The following is a 14,404-nucleotide window of genomic DNA, read 5'->3' as shown; positions in this document are numbered from 1 at the left end:
AATAAGATACTGCACGGGACATAGCAGAGTTGGTCAAGTTGAGTGGAGATGAGTTTGCTATTTGGCACAGCTTTTTGCATCAATAAAGCAAGTAAAAGGTGTGAAAGATAAAAAAAAGGGTGAAAGTGTGAAAAGTGAATTGGCCAAATTGAGGTGCATATAAAGTTTTTGCTTTCTTTCAATTCACTAATGGGGCTCATTTGAATCAGGTGAATTGAGTTCTGCTTTTGGAAACTGGGTTAAGAAGGGGTGCACCGGTCCTGGAGGTACTGCAATACCAGGTCAATGCGTGCAGTGGACAGAGCAAGATTTTTTCCATCTCCTTGTTCTAAAAATCCATTTAATATATGGTCCCCAGAGAGGGGACGTATCAGATATTAAACTGATAAGAACAGATTTAATTTTTTTTTTTTTCTGTTTATCAGTAGGACTTCAAAATAACAAAGGTGATCGCCTCCCGTTGCCTGGGAACCGTCCAGGCACAAGAGGGCTATGTGTCACCAGAAGGCGCACACACTTCCTCAAGGCCGGCAGACGTGCAATCCCAGGCACCTTCCAGTACCGACCAAGGTAGCGTCCTCCGAAACTACACTTGATCTTAGCCAAAAGGCCGAGAAGCTATAACCCGAATTGGTTACGGCCTTGAGTGGCACCCTGGCCTATACCGGACACATCTTAGGGAGAGGGAGACAAACCCACGCCTACAGAAGACATTTTGTCACCCAAGCCAACCCTTGAAAAGGCTGTTTTGCAGAGCAAAAACAAGAAGAATGGTGCTTTTTGCAGCCGCCGCCCACTGCAATGAATCTGAATAACTCCTCCTTTTGGACACAAGCACCTCCCCTCCCCCTTGCAGTCTTTCCAATTCATGATACAAAAAGACGGACGGACAGGACAGGACAGGACAGGCTGCCTGACTTTCCGTCACTGCCACCCTTTGCCATCCTTGCCCGTAGAAAGCCCTTTCATCATCCCCAAACCCTAATCTTTTCCCTTCCCTTCCCAGATGCGTCTCACTCCCTTTCATTAGGAAGTGAGCGCAGCCTTTTCTCCGTTCTGCACATGCGCGACGTTAAACACAAATGCGCAGGCGTGCGTTCCATTACCCTCACTGCATTCCACTCCCATACAGGAAGTGGGCGCAGCTATTACTACGGTCGCACATAAAAGAACCCACGGCCACCACTGCACATAGCTGACTCCACCACAGGACACCCACTTCTACACCAACGCAGGTAAGACAGGATCGGCACCTCTATGCTCCCGTTACAATCAGGCTCAGTCACCATGTGATAACGCTCTCAACTCTTTAGTTGCAGGCTCCCCTTGCATCACCTCCACTGGCTGTGCTGCCATTTCCTCTCCCACCTGGAAGGTATACTTTATTCCACTATTTTCCTGTTTCTCTCTTCCCCCTTTTCCCATAACCTACTTTTATCTGCATTTGTGGGGTATCTATATGCTATTTACATCATAGTTTTATTCATTAATAAGGAAGGGAAGAGTGCCCATGAGAGTGTTGAACTGCGGAGAGCAAGAGATTAAGCTGCTCCGATTTGCCACCATTGATAAGCTGTTCTCAGTAGATACACATGCTATCCAAACAGCAGCATCCACCATTGCTTCAGCCCACCCATTCAGTGACAGCTCACCAAGTCAGCCAGAGGAGTGGTGTAAGGAATTACACGTAGGCACTGACTCCACACCTTCACATCACAAGAAGGGGGTCTACAGGCTAGTGCAAGAATACGAGCAAGTCTTCAGCAAACATCCGCTAGACTTTTGAAGAATAAAAGGGGTCAAACACTACATCCCCACAAGTGCACACCCACCCATCAAAGAGAGATATAAGCCAAAACTACCTGCACATTACCAATGTACCAAGGACATGTTGAGCAACATGAAGGAGGCTGGGGTTATCCGTGACAGTTGTAGCCTCTGGGCAGCTCCGTTGGTCCTGTTAAAGAAGAAGGACAGCACCACTCCCCTGTATTGAGGAATAGCTAGCTGCATTGAGAACTGCAAATTATTTTTCTACCCTTGATCTCACTAGTCGCTATTGGCAAGTGTCCGTTGCTGAGGCAGACCGGGAGAAGACCGCCTTTGCCACCCCGATGGGTCTCTGCGAGTTCAAAAGCATGCCCTTCGAGCTGTGCAATTTGCCAGGAACCTTCCAGAGGCTGATGGAATGCTGCTTGGGACACCGAAACTTTGAAACGGTACTGCTATACCTTTATGATGTTATTGTTTATTCTAAAGCAAACAAGATTTTAGGGTGTATAAAAAGGGAGATTAGATCCGGTGATCCCAACGTATTGTTACCCCTCTATAAATCACTTGTAAGGCCACATCTGGAATATGGGATAAAGTCCTGAGCAGGTTGATAACCATTGGTTTGAGCATGGTAGGGTGTAGTGCGCATCTTCCTGCATCGGTAAAAGCTGCAGAAGTCCTTGAAGATTTCCGCTTCAAAGGCTGTGCCTTGATCTGTGAGGACTCTCTCTGAGTAGCCATGAGGTCTGCATAAGTGTGCTTGGAAGACCTTCGCTGCAGTATGGGCCATTAGATCTTTGACTTGTACCACAACCATAAATCTCGAGTAGTTGTCTACCATCGTAAGTGCATACGTGAGCTCGCCTCGATATTCTGCAACAAAACTCCCTTTTTCGATTTCAGTTTCAGCAAACACTCCTCTTCCTGTAGAAAATATTTATCATTACCTAAGACAGTCATTCTAATGCATGACAATATTAAGGCAATTTAGTTAAAACTTGTTTTAACTCACCTTTAAGGGGATTGATGTATTTCATGGTCAATCCAGGTTTGTCAGTGATGGCACTGACATAATGTATGGCGTCTTTTTCGGGCGTTATCCTTTGCCTTTTCATTGTGAAAATCCAGTTGCCTATATCAAAGCAAATTCTACTACTTGTAAAGTATGCAGAAAATGAAATGTAGAACATATAACATCAACTGCTTAGGAACGCATCATAGGTTAGTACTTAAAAGGATATTGTCATGTTCTAGTCATAATGCAAGCTGGACATTTTTCATGTTACCCTGTAATCGCCGGCCTGTTCTAATGCTCACAAGCCAAGATATAGGCTCAGCTGCTAAGGCTTCCCTCTGCCTTCTGAATGAAACTTGAATATGTCTGGGTCACTGTGTATATAGCAGGTGCTCAGAAAAAATAGAAGTCAATTCAATAGAAATAGCTCTGGCACACTATAGTGATCAATAACGTAAGAAAAGAACTCTTGGAATGCTGAAAATTCTTTATTTGTGCAAAAGGATAATTCATCCAACGTTTCGACCTTGTTTTTAGGTCTTTATCAAGGATAAAGTTATCTAAGATCATAAAGGGTTACAAAACCATATAAACACGTAATTAGTACATAGTACAACATAACAGTACAATATATTGCTACTTGAGAGTACAATGGGTCAAATGACCATGATGCACATACAAAAAATTTTTCCAAAGCCATAGTGAAAACATTTGTACTGAGGAAAGAAAATTTCCACATGACCTATCTGGAGAAACATTCTGGATCAAACAACCAAAAATAGTCAAGCAGGTAAATACACACCTATATGGATAACAGGATGATATGTGTTCAATTGTATAGCGTCATTGCCATTAAGGTACAAATGGAAAACTTGCAATCCTATATAGTGAAGGAAATGAACACATATCATATCAAAGAACACAGGAACATGGGTGTGAGAAAAACCTCAATGTTTATACTTTGTTCTTTATAATGGTGTGAACATGTATATGTCTCAGTACCTTATGCACTTGAGAATTCTAGTGAGTAGATCATGAAAGCCTATTTCAGAACTGGAATCGGTAAATAATTGTAGGTGGAATCTAAATGAAAAGATGGTACAAGTGTTATCATGACACGTGGGCTATAACACAATGGACCGTGTGACAAAGAAGAAAGGAGAGAAAGAAGAGGAAGAAAATGCAACTACCTGTAACATTACGTGATAGTCACTGGTAAGTATCACTTGACAATTCAAGTGAAAAAGGATTCCTTTATTAAAGGGTTCTCAGTCGCCTCAGGATCATGAAATACTAGGGTAAATGATATGAGAATGGGTAAGAAGCACCACTAAAGGAAATATGAGATGCAGGACATATATCTATAAACCCCTGAACTACATGATAGAAATAAAAAGAAGAAAAAAGAAAAAAAAGAAGAAAGAAGAAGAACACATAGAATGCGGAAAGAGAATGGGTACAACTACCTGAGTTACTGCAGGGAGGCCCCTGGTTGGTATTGTGAGGGTTAGTGGAATTCCTTCACTGAAGGGTTCTCAGTTGCCTCAGGTTCGTGAAAAATGCTATAGACAAATAATGCCCGGAGAAAAGGGGTTCATATACAGCGAATAATGGTAATACAAGGTACATGTGTCACATGTAATAGTATATATATATATATTGTACTAAGCTCTACACCAGAAATAGAAAGTAGTCCCTCTGCCTTCTGTCTAGGTGCCCTGAGTTATGTCCTGTAAACTGTCACAGGGACCCAGACACACATGTGTAGTAGGGGAATATCCCTGCTGAGATGCCAGTGCTAGAGCACTCGTTTGCTGTGGAGTTGAACGCTATGTGAGCAGTTCTTACCTTCAATGAGCAGAAGTCTCTTTTTTCAGATTTCAATATCTCTGTGGGTATCTGGCAGAAATATGGAATACTCTTTACTGCTAGGACCCTGTACACCACTCCCACTAAAGGGGGCTTTACACGCTGCGACATCGCTAATGCGGAGTCGTTGGGGTCACGGAATTTGTGACGCACATCCGGCCGCATTAGCGATGTTGCTGCGTGTGACACCGATGAGCGATTTTGCATCGCTGCAAAAACGTGCAAAATCGCTCATCGGTGACATGGGTCTCCATTCTCGATTATCGTTACTGCAGCAGTAATGATGTAGTTCGTCGCTCCTGCGGCAGCACACATCGCTCCGTGTGACACCGCAGAAACGAGGAACCTCTCCTTACCTGCCTCCCAGCCGCTATGAGGAAGGAAGGAGGTGGGCGGGATGTTCCGGCCACTCATCTCCGCCCCTCCGCTGCTATTGGGCGGTCGCTCAGTGACGTCGCTGTGACGCCGCACGGACCGCCCCCTTAGAAAGGAGGCGGTTCGCCGGTCACAGCGACGTCGCCGGGCAGGTAAGTATGTGTGACGGGTCTGGTCGGTGTTGTGCAGCATGGGCAGCGATTTGCCCGTGTCGCGCAACAGATGGGGGCGGGTATCCACACTAGCGATATCGGGACCGATATCGCAGTGTGTAAAGTAGCCTTTAATAAACTGTGTAAAGGATTTTAAGTAAAAATCCACAATAAACCAGCGCTAGATGGGTTTTTATAATTTTATTAATAGACCACAAATAAAAAATTTTTTGCTATCCTTGTTTCAAGACAGAGTATTTGATAATATACAATACACTGATTATTACTAAAACCAAGGACCACATAAAACAAGGACCACATAAAATAAAAAATGAAAGTAATGAGAATAAAATTCTTTTGTATAACCAATTAACTTCGAGGTGATACAATATTCACATTGATTTAGTTTTACCAGTCTAATGTAATGCCCCGGCCGGTGGCATATATTTTGTTTGGTTAATAATTTAGACTTATACAATGAAAGATGTACTATACCACCCCTGGCTAACTTACAAGTTTTAAGTTGTACAATATAAGTTTGCGACGTTATATTCGCCCCCAGGGCCTGGGGGAATAAACCTCACAACAACTTGACCGCAAAAAACACCCCGGATTTCTCCGTTGATTAGGCTGGAACCGCTATGTACAGGATTGACCTGTTAGACTTCCAGAGCGGACGTTTTGAGGCCAGTGGCCGCGACTAGTGCTGGCTCTGGGGGAGATGTATGGTTACCGACATCCCTCTTTACAGAGCTTTTATAACACTTCACAAGGCCACAAACCAGCCGGTCCCGTATTCTCCCAAATGTACTTTCGAAATCAAGCAGTACGAAGCCACTGAAAGCACCAAGATGTTGGCTGCGGACAACAATAAGATCAGCGGTAACTACTCAGCCTCTCCAGCGGGCAGTCCAGACCGTATCCAGTGTCAGCTGACTGATTCCACACAGGAGGAAGTTGCTTGGCAGGTTAGCACCACACAAGGCTCCGATCTGCTTCCAAACGAGCAATGTAGAACCGCTGGAGGTACCAATGTATCCTGGTTGCAGACAAAGGAAATGTCAGCGGTAACCTCTCAACCTCTCCAGCAGGCAATCCGTACCGTGTCCAGTGGAAGCCGGTTGATTCCACACGAGGGAGAGATTACTTGGCAGGTTATCACCGCACAGGTGAGGTAGGCAAAAACAGAGTCCTGATCCGACACGCGTTTCGGGGGCGTGTAACGGCCCCCTTCCTCAAGGATAACTCAGCTGTTGCCTAGAGCACTATTTATGCATATATTTAATTGGTTATAATTTGCATAAAATTAAACAATGTTTAAATTCAACCAACATTCAATGACCACTACATATATCAATTTGTGAAAGACCGTTCATAATAGCCATATAATATAATTATGTGCAAAGGTTTTTCTAAAGGTTTTTCTAAAAAGACCTATATATAGCCTTGCTTGTATCATCATATACTGGGAAGACAATGTGTATATATGCATATGCTTTTTTTCAACAATAAATTTAACAAAAGGACATCATAAAGGTGTAATATAAATTTGCTATAATATGAAAAGCCCCTTATATCTACATCAACCTTGGGCAAGTGAAGCACCAGTATTGGGCCCGCTTCTTTTCAACATATTTATAAATGACCTTGTTGGGGGCATGCGGAGTAGAATTTCAATATTTGCAGATGATACTAAACTCTGCAGGGTAATCAATACAGAGGAGGATAATTTTATATTACAGGGAGATTTATGTAAATTGGAGGATTGGGCTGAGAAGTGGCAATTGAAGTTTAATGTAGATAAATGTAAGGTCATGCACTTGGGTAGAGGAAATAAAATTTATAATTATGTACTTAATTGTAGAGCACTGGGTAAAACAGACACAGAAAAAGACTTGGGTGTATGGGTGGATGGTAAACTTCACTTTAGTGGACAGTGTCAGGCAGCTGCTGCCAGGGCTAATAAAATAATGGGATGTATTAAAAGAGGTATAAGTGTTCATGAAAAAAATATAGTTCTACCTCTGTACAAGTCACTAGTGCGACCGCACTTAGAATACTGTGTACAATTCTGGTCACCGATATATAAGAAGGATATAGCTGAACTGGAGAGGGTGCAGAGAAGAGCGACCAAGATTATTAGAGGAATGGGTGGGCTGCAATACCAAGACAGGTTATTAAACTTGGGGTTATTTAGTTTGGAAAAACGAAGGCTTAGGGGGGATCTAATCACAATGTATAAATATATGAGGGGACAATACAGAGACCTTTCCAAAGATCTTTTTACACCTAGGCCTGCGACTGGAACACGGGGGCATCCGCTACGTCTTGAGGAAAGAAGGTTTAATCATAATCACAGACGAGGATTCTTTACTGTACGAGCAGTGAGACTATGGAACTCTCTGCCGCATGATGTTGTAATGAGTGATTCACTACTAACATTTAAGCAGAGCCTGGACGCCTTTCTTGAAAAATTTAATATTACCAGTTATGTATATTAGATTTTATGACAGGGTATTGATCCAGGGAACTAGTCTGATTGCCGGATGTGGAGTCAGGAAGGAAATTTTTCCCCATTGGAACTTGTTTGCCACATTGGGTTTTTTTTGCCTTCCTCTGGATCAACATGTTAGGCTACGGGTTGAACTAGATGGACTTAGAGTCTCCCTTCAACCTTAAAAACTATGATACTATGATACTATGATATGATACCAATTTTAATATATATTATGCATATATACACATATATCTCCATGACAATCGCTTTTTTTTTTTTTTTTTTTTTTTTCCTTCTCTCCGTATTATTATCAGTACCTATTACTCCTCTACCTATAAAAATATAAATTAATTAAAAGCAAACAGTTCTATATCATTATTGAGTCCATATGGTTTCAAGGTGTTCAATTCAAAAATCCATTGGCTTTCTGCTCGTGACATTTTTTTAATGAAATCGCCACCTCTCCAATCCTTAGTTATTTTTTGTACGCCCCATACTTGGGATCCTTTAAAGGACCCTCCATGTTTTAACACATAATGTCTGGATAGGGGGTGCTTAGTACATTTATTTTTAACACTTCTAATGTGCTCACCCACCCTTTTCCGTAGGGGTCTAATAGTTCTCCCAATGTATTTTTTCTGACAGGGACATTGAATGCAATATACTACTCCCTTTGATTGACATGTAATAAATTCTCTAATCATGACTTCTGACTGCCCCTGTAAGAAGGATTTCCGTGAAATATTTTTTGTATTCTTACATACTATACAGCTTTTGCATGGAAAAAAACCTTTCAGGCCAAATAATCCTCCCTTATTAGGTGCTGTAAGATTACGTATGGTGGGTGCCACTAAATTGCCAATATTGTTTGCCTTCCTATATATGAATATAACGTCGCAAACTTATATTGTACAACTTAAAACTTGTAAGTTAGCCAGGGGTGGTATAGTACATCTTTCATTGTATAAGTCTAAATTATTAACCAAACAAAATATATGCCACCGGCCGGGGCATTACATTAGACTGGTAAAACTAAATCAATGTGAATATTGTATCACCTCGAAGTTAATTGGTTATACAAAAGAATTTTATTCTCATTACTTTCATTTTTTATTTTATGTGGTCCTTGTTTTATGTGGTCCTTGGTTTTAGTAATAATCAGTGTATTGTATATTATCAAATACTCTGTCTTGAAACAAGGATAGCAAAAAATTTTTTATTTGTGGTCTATTAATAAAATTATAAAAACCCATCTAGCGCTGGTTTATTGTGGATTTTTACTTAAAATCCTTTACACAGTTTATTAAAGGCTACTTTACACACTGCGATATCGGTCCCGATATCGCTAGTGTGGATACCCGCCCCCATCTGTTGCGCGACACGGGCAAATCGCTGCCCATGCTGCACAACACCGACCAGACCCGTCACACATACTTACCTGCCCGGCGACGTCGCTGTGACCGGCGAACCGCCTCCTTTCTAAGGGGGCGGTCCGTGCGGCGTCACAGCGACGTCACTGAGCGACCGCCCAATAGCAGCGGAGGGGCGGAGATGAGTGGCCGGAACATCCCGCCCACCTCCTTCCTTCCTCATAGCGGCTGGGAGGCAGGTAAGGAGAGGTTCCTCGTTTCTGCGGTGTCACACGGAGCGATGTGTGCTGCCGCAGGAGCGACGAACTACATCGTTACTGCTGCAGTAACGATAATCGAGAATGGAGACCCATGTCACCGATGAGCGATTTTGCACGTTTTTGCAGCGATGCAAAATCGCTCATCGGTGTCACACGCAGCAACATCGCTAATGCGGCCGGATGTGCGTCACAAATTCCGTGACCCCAACGACTCCGCATTAGCGATGTCGCAGCGTGTAAAGCCCCCTTTAGTGGGAGTGGTGTACAGGGTCTTAGCAGTAAAGAGTATTCCATATTTCTGCCAGATACCCACAGAGATATTGAAATCTGAAAAAAGAGACTTCTGCTCATTGAAGGTAAGAACTGCTCACATAGCGTTCAACTCCACAGCAAACGAGTGCTCTAGCACTGGCATCTCAGCAGGGATATTCCCCTACTACACATGTGTGTCTGGGTCCCTGTGACAGTTTACAGGACATAACTCAGGGCACCTAGACAGAAGGCAGAGGGACTACTTTCTATTTCTGGTGTAGAGCTTAGTACAATATATATATATATACTATTACATGTGACACATGTACCTTGTATTACCATTATTCGCTGTATATGAACCCCTTTTCTCCGGGCATTATTTGTCTATAGCATTTTTCACGAACCTGAGGCAACTGAGAACCCTTCAGTGAAGGAATTCCACTAACCCTCACAATACCAACCAGGGGCCTCCCTGCAGTAACTCAGGTAGTTGTACCCATTCTCTTTCCGCATTCTATGTGTTCTTCTTCTTTCTTCTTTTTTTTCTTTTTTCTTCTTTTTATTTCTATCATGTAGTTCAGGGGTTTATAGATATATGTCCTGCATCTCATATTTCCTTTAGTGGTGCTTCTTACCCATTCTCATATCATTTACCCTAGTATTTCATGATCCTGAGGCGACTGAGAACCCTTTAATAAAGGAATCCTTTTTCACTTGAATTGTCAAGTGATACTTACCAGTGACTATCACGTAATGTTACAGGTAGTTGCATTTTCTTCCTCTTCTTTCTCTCCTTTCTTCTTTGTCACACGGTCCATTGTGTTATAGCCCACGTGTCATGATAACACTTGTACCATCTTTTCATTTAGATTCCACCTACAATTATTTACCGATTCCAGTTCTGAAATAGGCTTTCATGATCTACTCACTAGAATTCTCAAGTGCATAAGGTACTGAGACATATACATGTTCACACCATTATAAAGAACAAAGTATAAACATTGAGGTTTTTCTCACACCCATGTTCCTGTGTTCTTTGATATGATATGTGTTCATTTCCTTCACTATATAGGATTGCAAGTTTTCCATTTGTACCTTAATGGCAATGACGCTATACAATTGAACACATATCATCCTGTTATCCATATAGGTGTGTATTTACCTGCTTGACTATTTTTGGTTGTTTGATCCAGAATGTTTCTCCAGATAGGTCATGTGGAAATTTTCTTTCCTCAGTACAAATGTTTTCACTATGGCTTTGGAAAAATTTTTTGTATGTGCATCATGGTCATTTGACCCATTGTACTCTCAAGTAGCAATATATTGTACTGTTATGTTGTACTATGTACTAATTACGTGTTTATATGGTTTTGTAACCCTTTATGATCTTAGATAACTTTATCCTTGATAAAGACCTAAAAACAAGGTCGAAACGTTGGATGAATTATCCTTTTGCACAAATAAAGAATTTTCAGCATTCCAAGAGTTCTTTTCTTACGTTATTGATCACTATAGTGTGCCAGAGCTATTTCTATTGAATTGACTCTTATTTTTTCTGAGCACCTGCTATATACACAGTGACCCAGACATATTCAAGTTTCATTCAGAAGGCAGAGGGAAGCCTTAGCAGCTGAGCCTATATCTTGGCTTGTGAGCATTAGAACAGGCCGGCGATTACAGGGTAACATGAAAAATGTCCAGCTTGCATTATGACTAGAACATGACAATATCCTTTTAAGTACTAACCTATGATGCGTTCCTAAGCAGTTGATGTTATATGTTCTACATTTCATTTTCTGCATACTTTACAAGTAGTAGAATTTGCTTTGATATAGGCAACTGGATTTTCACAATGAAAAGGCAAAGGATAACGCCCGAAAAAGACGCCATACATTATGTCAGTGCCATCACTGACAAACCTGGATTGACCATGAAATACATCAATCCCCTTAAAGGTGAGTTAAAACAAGTTTTAACTAAATTGCCTTAATATTGTCATGCATTAGAATGACTGTCTTAGGTAATGATAAATATTTTCTACAGGAAGAGGAGTGTTTGCTGAAACTGAAATCGAAAAAGGGAGTTTTGTTGCAGAATATCGAGGCGAGCTCACGTATGCACTTACGATGGTAGACAACTACTCGAGATTTATGGTTGTGGTACAAGTCAAAGATCTAATGGCCCATACTGCAGCGAAGGTCTTCCAAGCACACTTATGCAGACCTCATGGCTACTCAGAGAGAGTCCTCACAGATCAAGGCACAGCCTTTGAAGCGGAAATCTTCAAGGACTTCTGCAGCTTTTACCGATGCAGGAAGATGCGCACTACACCCTACCATGCTCAAACCAATGGTTATCAACCTGCTCAGGACTTTACCCCATATTCCAGATGTGGCCTTACAAGTCATTTATAGAGGGGTAACAATACGTTGGGATCACCGGATCTAATCTCCCTTTTTATACACCCTAAAATCTTGTTTGCTTTAGAATAAACAATAACATCATAAAGGTATAGCAGTACCGTTTCAAAGTTTCGGTGTCCCAAGCAGCATTCCATCAGCCTCTGGAAGGTTCCTGGCAAATTGCACAGCTCGAAGGGCATGCTTTTGAACTCGCAGAGACCCATCGGGGTGGCAAAGGCGGTCTTCTCCCGGTCTGCCTCAGCAACGGACACTTGCCAATAGCGACTAGTGAGATCAAGGGTAGAAAAATAATTTGCAGTTCTCAATGCAGCTAGCTATTCCTCAATACAGGGGAGTGGTGCTGTCCTTCTTCTTTAACAGGACCAACGGAGCTGCCCAGAGGCTACAACTGTCACGGATAACCCCAGCCTCCTTCATGTTGCTCAACATGTCCTTGGTACACTGGTAATGTGCAGGTAGTTTTGGCTTATATCTCTCTTTGATGGGTGGGTGTGCACTTGTGGGGATGTAGTGTTTGACCCCTTTTATTCTTCAAAAGTCTAGCGGATGTTTGCTGAAGACTTGCTCGTATTCTTGCACTAGCCTGTAGACCCCCTTCTTGTGATGTGAAGGTGTGGAGTCAGTGCCTACGTGTAATTCCTTACACCACTCCTCTGGCTGACTTGGTGAGCTGTCACTGAATGGGTGGGCTGAAGCAATGGTGGATGCTGCTGTTTGGATAGCATGTGTATCTACTGAGAACAGCTTATCAATGGTGGCAAATCGGAGCAGCTTAATCTCTTGCTCTCCGCAGTTCAACACTCTCATGGGCACTCTTCCCTTCCATATTAATGAATAAAACTATGATGTAAATAGCATATAGATACCCCACAAATGCAGATAAAAGTAGGTTATGGGAAAAGGGGGAAGAGAGAAACAGGAAAATAGTGGAATAAAGTATACCTTCCAGGTGGGAGAGGAAATGGCAGCACAGCCAGTGGAGGTGAAGCAAGGGGAGCCTGCAACTAAAGAGTTGAGAGCGTTATCACATGGTGACTGAGCCTGATTGTAACGGGAGCATAGAGGTGCCGATCCTGTCTTACCTGCGTTGGTGTAGAAGTGGGTGTCCTGTGGTGGAGTCAGCTATGTGCAGTGGTGGCCGTGGGTTCTTTTATGTGCGACCGTAGTAATAGCTGCGCCCACTTCCTGTATGGGAGTGGAATGCAGTGAGGGTAATGGAACGCACGCCTGCGCATTTGTGTTTAACGTCGCGCATGTGCAGAACGGAGAAAAGGCTGCGCTCACTTCCTAATGAAAGGGAGTGAGACGCATCTGGGAAGGGAAGGGAAAAGATTAGGGTTTGGGGATGATGAAAGGGCTTTCTACGGGCAAGGATGGCAAAGGGTGGCAGTGACGGAAAGTCAGGCAGCCTGTCCTGTCCTGTCCTGTCCGTCCGTCTTTTTGTATCATGAATTGGAAAGACTGCAAGGGGGAGGGGAGGTGCTTGTGTCCAAAAGGAGGAGTTATTCAGATTCATTGCAGTGGGCGGCGGCTGCAAAAAGCACCATTCTTCTTGTTTTTGCTCTGCAAAACAGCCTTTTCAAGGGTTGGCTTGGGTGACAAAATGTCTTCTGTAGGCGTGGGTTTGTCTCCCTCTCCCTAAGATGTGTCCGGTATAGGCCAGGGTGCCACTCAAGGCCGTAACCAATTCGGGTTATAGCTTCTCGGCCTTTTGGCTAAGATCAAGTGTAGTTTCGGAGGACGCTACCTTGGTCGGTACTGGAAGGTGCCTGGGATTGCACGTCTGCCGGCCTTGAGGAAGTGTGTGCGCCTTCTGGTGACACATAGCCCTCTTGTGCCTGGACGGTTCCCAGGCAACGGGAGGCGATCACCTTTGTTATTTTGAAGTCCTACTGATAAACAGAAAAAAAAAAAAATTAAATCTGTTCTTATCAGTTTAATATCTGATACGTCCCCTCTCTGGGGACCATATATTAAATGGATTTTTAGAACAAGGAGATGGAAAAAATCTTGCTCTGTCCACTCCACGCATTGACCTGGTATTGCAGTACCTCCAGGACCGGTGCACCCCTTCTTAACCCAGTTTCCAAAAGCAGAACTCAATTCACCTGATTCAAATGAGCCCCATTAGTGAATTGAAAGAAAGCAAAAACTTTATATGCACCTCAATTTGGCCAATTCACTTTTCACACTTTCACCCTTTTTTTTATCTTTCACACCTTTTACTTGCTTTATTGATGCAAAAAGCTGTGCCAAATAGCAAACTCATCTCCACTCAACTTGACCAACTCTGCTATGTCCCGTGCAGTATCTTATTCTCAGTCTTATCTAGATCATTTGCAATTGAATAGAATAGATCCCTTTTGGCTGCTTATGACTGTGTAAAATATGTAGTTTTACTGGGCTGGGATGAGAGAA

At 42.7% G+C, this 14,404-nt stretch overlaps 2 pseudogenes; one reads left to right on the top strand and one right to left on the bottom strand.

Annotated features, from left to right (window-relative positions):
- Positions 1-244: 244 nt before the first annotated feature.
- On the bottom strand, positions 245-451 carry LOC142286509 (U2 spliceosomal RNA; annotated as a pseudogene).
- A 13,401-nt stretch (positions 452-13,852) lies between these two features.
- On the top strand, positions 13,853-14,059 carry LOC142286513 (U2 spliceosomal RNA; annotated as a pseudogene).
- Positions 14,060-14,404: the final 345 nt, after the last annotated feature.

Source organism: Anomaloglossus baeobatrachus, unplaced genomic scaffold (genome assembly GCF_048569485.1).
Source record: "Anomaloglossus baeobatrachus isolate aAnoBae1 unplaced genomic scaffold, aAnoBae1.hap1 Scaffold_66, whole genome shotgun sequence".
NCBI lineage: Eukaryota > Metazoa > Chordata > Amphibia > Anura > Aromobatidae > Anomaloglossus > Anomaloglossus baeobatrachus.
Note: the sequence above shows the minus strand (reverse complement) of the source record. Positions and strands in the feature narration are given on the sequence as shown.